Here is a 4,629-nt window from a genome sequence, read left to right as displayed (position 1 = left end):
AGCATTGAATAGGCAACTTTTTGACTTGGATGAAGACGATACCGTAATAACGTGATAATAAAATGGATGTCAAGGAACAGCTTAAGGAACAGTTTAACGATACAGCCAATTACATATTGTAAGGACAGTATGTTGCATTGACCCATTTCAGGTTCAGATAGAGAAAAAAAGAGGGAGAGCGTTCACTTCAGCATTCACACCTTGGGTTCATCTTACCATGGTGGGAAGGGAAGGAGTCTTATCGGTAAAATAATCAGCGTTTATCTCCGCACTGCTTCTCTCTCTGCCAGCAGCAAGGAGATGTAAGGGATCTGTCTGATTAAAGCGTGTGTTCTCTGAGGAGACATGGTACATGCAGGAGTATTCACAAGAGAGGTGGCGATCTGGTCTCCTCTCAGTCAGTAGATCCCCAGATTAAACAACCCAGCACAACATAAGACATGTGGAACAGAAGCAGTAGGCTCATGGTGTGAGGGTTTACCAGTGGACTGGGTTAAAGCCAGGATCCGCCCCTGATACATGTGCTACAAGATACTATACCAAGATCAACACTTCAGTAGACATAAATACTGTTTCAGAAATATCAATAAGACCAATCCTTTACAAATATGCCTCATATTGTTGCCTTTACTGTAAATCTTTGTGTACATCGAAAGCCCAGTAAGCCTGACATAGTTGACTAGTACACCACTACTAGTCATCATATCAAGAACAATCCCAATCTGTGTCATGTTTACAATGGCCGGGCAATGTTTGTTGACAGTGTTTATAGTGACGTGCAGTCACTAATGATGCATGCAACCTGGAGATCTTCCCGTCAGCTATTTATACCACGCATTCACTAGGCACGGGGTTCATTTTAGCCATGTCATCTCAAAGGCCTGCTCCACTTCCTAAACCCTAATCTCCCTCTCAGGGAAGGTACGTGCCCTGGTCTGGATGGCTGCTGTTGTAGTTGCTGTATGGGAAACAGCCTTCGCCATCCATCCCTGAAATATAACATCATATGGCTCAGCCGTTGGCACACTCAGAAATCTGGTATTTATTATTATCATCATGTTGTGTATACACTTACCTATCATTTGGACTGCCCACGCCGTGTGTCACCTTTGGTCTACTGAAAGATAAGAAATGTAATGGTATGTGGATGAATATGTACGCAATGAAACTCTATTCAACACTTCATATCAGGATATGGCCTATGCAGCTCTATACACATGTACATTCTTGCACAGTAAACACATTGCTCCCCCCTGCATCCGATAATAACAGGAGTAGATTGATGATCGAGCCCATGCCTACATAGCGATGATACTTGGTGCTACGCTTGTTACCTTTTTGACCCCCTTTGCATCCATATCAGTGTTTTGATAGAATGATCATCACAGACGTTATTTTAATCCATTGAATCCTGACTCAGATCCTGACTTTAATAAAGGTAATTGATTTAATCCGCCCACATCTGCACACCATTAAAAAGAGATCTCTGTATAGCGGAGATAATAAGATCAACATTGCGTGGGCTGGCATCCACTGACGTCACTTTGTACTCTTGAGGGTTCGAGGCCTTGATGTCACGAGAGCCGTCGTCATTATTTCCCACACATGTGAGCGTGCGCACACACACCCGCACACACAGCAGATGGATGTGCCAGCCAGCCTCATAAACCTGACCTCTGGACCAGGGTTTCCCAAACTCAGCCCTGAGGCCTGCATTTTGGATTTTGCCCGAGCCCTACACAGCTGATTCAAATAATCAACTCATCATCAAGCTTTGATCATTTGAATCAGCTGTGCAAAAACCAAAACATGCACCCCTGGAAGGCCCCAGGACCATGTTTGGGAAACCCTGCTCTGGGGGGAAAAGGAATATCACTGATTTTATTGAACTCCAATTGAAATACTGCTGTAAATGTTTCACGAGTCAAGCGATTTCCATGTAAAGGTAAAATCATTTAAAGTGGAAAAATCAGATACATTGATGATGAGTCGATACCGTTCATTGTCCACGTTCAGTATTGAAAAAAGATGTATGCATGTTCATCTGAGCTGCAGAACAGCGACACCCATCGTCCAAGAAGAGTAATGTTTTTTGTTGTTGTTGTTTACATCAGAAATAATAAGTGCGCATCTCACGTACTTTCAATGAACATGTCATTTATCAAAAGGCCTACTTCGGTAAACATTAGCAGAGTCAAAGAAAACAGAATGACGTATTTTAGGCCATTTACTGGATGACATTATTAATATCTACATATGTTCTGAAGTTCTGCAGATCTCTTTAGATAGTATACATTCCTTATAATATAAACGGTGTAAATTGACCTCAATCCAAAATATAACGCAACTTGCTATGCCACTCATTATTGAGAAGCAGCATCTTAAGAGAAATACGGACATGCAGGTAAATAGAACTACGCAACATTCTCCAAGGCGCCAAGCCCTTATCCCTTCTCTCGCAGCATCCTTCTATTTTTTTTTACTGCTATGGTACCCTCCCCACCATCCTGTCTTCAATTAGTTTATTGAACTATTCTCTTGTAAAAACGCAAATTGTTACTATGCGATCATACATTTGTACGCAGTAGCTTATTCATACTGTAAAAATATTTCGTAACAACTGTTTCATAACCCCGTAGCCTACACGTCAAGACTGACTCGTCTATGAACATGAATAAAATATTAGAAACAGGAACTGCTTGAAGACTATAGAACAGTTACCCAGACATTTTGGAGCACGCAATACAAATGTGAGCAGTTATTTCCTGATTATCTACATGTAAAATTTTAAAAATGTCACCTGTGATAACCTGGGACGTTGACAATGACAGTAGGCTGCAGCCATGGTGGTGTGTGATGATGATCCATGCTTCATCCCTCTTGGCCAGAAAGGACTCATCTATGACGCACATATAGCAAGTCCTATAGACATTCTGGACAACAATACATGATCCTGGCATTGGTCCCTGGATCCTTTATTTCAAGACGTTTCCTTTTAAAACCAGCTAATCCATCGAATTTTCCAGAGCGCCCCATTCAAACCACGCCCTCTCACACACCCCTGCTTTTGGATTGGCTGCTGTACAAAAACGTAATGGCGCGTCGTCTGGAATCACATGCTTTTGACGCATGTTTAAATACGTTTGAACCTGTCACACGTTAAAATGTAGCCATTTTACCAGTCTGCATTTTACACGGTGTTTTTTATTTATTTGTACGATGATGGTGAAGCGCAATTAGAGTAGTAGCCTATCATAGGCCTAGGCCTACTGCCCAATAAAACAATAGTTCTACCTGTCCATAAACTACATCTCTGATTAAATAATAATTACAATGTGCCATTATGCTAATGAAATTAACTCGTTTCTTTCAGTTTTCCCTTTCAATAATAACCTATTGAAACCCTTACAAAAAGGTAGAACGGCCATGAGTACAGAAGGGGGCGTACTCTCCCAAGGATAGAAATCCTGGTTTGAAGGACATTCTATTGCTTTTGGAACAGTGAACAGTGCTGTTCTCTCTCACTGTGTTGCCATATCTTTCGTGGCTTTTGGCCTATACTAATGCGCTGACGCAGTCTTTCACAGTTTTACTTGATTGACGTGGTGAAGGTAGTGTCTAAGAAAATACTTCATAAAAATTAATGTCAATATTAGGCTACATTACAACAATTAAGCAGAAATGAAATGTGGAGATAAATGAATGTGTGGCGCCTCAAACAGTGTATCATGGACCAGTGTTTGACTAAAGGGCCAAAGGAAATCAACTTGGTTGAGTGTAACATTGAATCACAGTGGAGAGAAAGAGACAACGTTTTCCAGATGATTTCTTGTTCCTCACAACAGATGTGCTTTAACAGGGAGTTTCCTCATAGATTTCCATTCACATCAGAGGACTTCTGCTTTGTGTGAAACATATGTTTGTATCACTTATGCACACTTGGATGTGATGTCTAATGCAAACAATACAATTACATGTATTTTAACTTGACAGGGACAGTGTACAACAAACATTGCACCAGATATTTATGCTACATAGCTCATTGTCATCTTATCTGAGAAAGAAAATGGCCACTGTTTATAATTCCCCATCGTATCTGGAAGGGGTACGTTTTCTGGGATTATGTACGCCCCACTTTGTGAACCCAGTGGAAACATCCACAGTGGCGTGGGAAAGCGTTGGGTAAAGTAAAATCATTGCACCTATTTAAAGAGTCATTGTTTTGAGCTTCGAAGAAGTTGACATTGTATCACTAAACGGAATTCCTGCAGTGGTCGATATCCACTGGATGAATCGTGTGTTTAAATGGAAAGAAGGAGAAGAGTTTGTCTGTCCTTGTGTTTTTTGAGTCCCTACCAACCCTACTGCAGCTGGGATACGTGTACTAACCTTTCAGACCCTTCGTATCCAGGACTTTGCAGTGTAAGCGATGTCAAATTTTTGGACATGTAGAAAGTGTCTACAGACAGGAGCTGAGATGTGGGATGTGTCGGAGAAAGTCACCATGATGGAGACTGTTTAACAGAAGAGAGTGGCAAATTAATAAAGTGATGTAACTGTGGTGGAGAGCATGAGGCAACATCCTTGTAATGTCCAAATATGGTGGAAAAGATGGAGGTTGCCAAAACC

General features: G+C 41.2%; 1 long non-coding RNA gene across 1 annotated transcript; it reads right to left on the bottom strand.

Moving 5' to 3' along the window:
• Window positions 1–609: 609 nt before the first annotated feature.
• Window positions 610–3,063, bottom strand: LOC135528353 (uncharacterized). Its single transcript, XR_010453538.1, has 3 exons — window positions 2,801–3,063; window positions 1,076–1,117; window positions 610–989 (listed from the first exon to the last, which is right to left on the bottom strand). It is a non-coding gene; the product is annotated as an uncharacterized LOC135528353 (long non-coding RNA).
• Window positions 3,064–4,629: the final 1,566 nt, after the last annotated feature.

Source organism: Oncorhynchus masou, chromosome 33, assembly GCF_036934945.1.
Source record: "Oncorhynchus masou masou isolate Uvic2021 chromosome 33, UVic_Omas_1.1, whole genome shotgun sequence".
NCBI lineage: Eukaryota > Metazoa > Chordata > Actinopteri > Salmoniformes > Salmonidae > Oncorhynchus > Oncorhynchus masou.
This window is presented reverse-complemented; position numbering and strand designations above follow the sequence as displayed.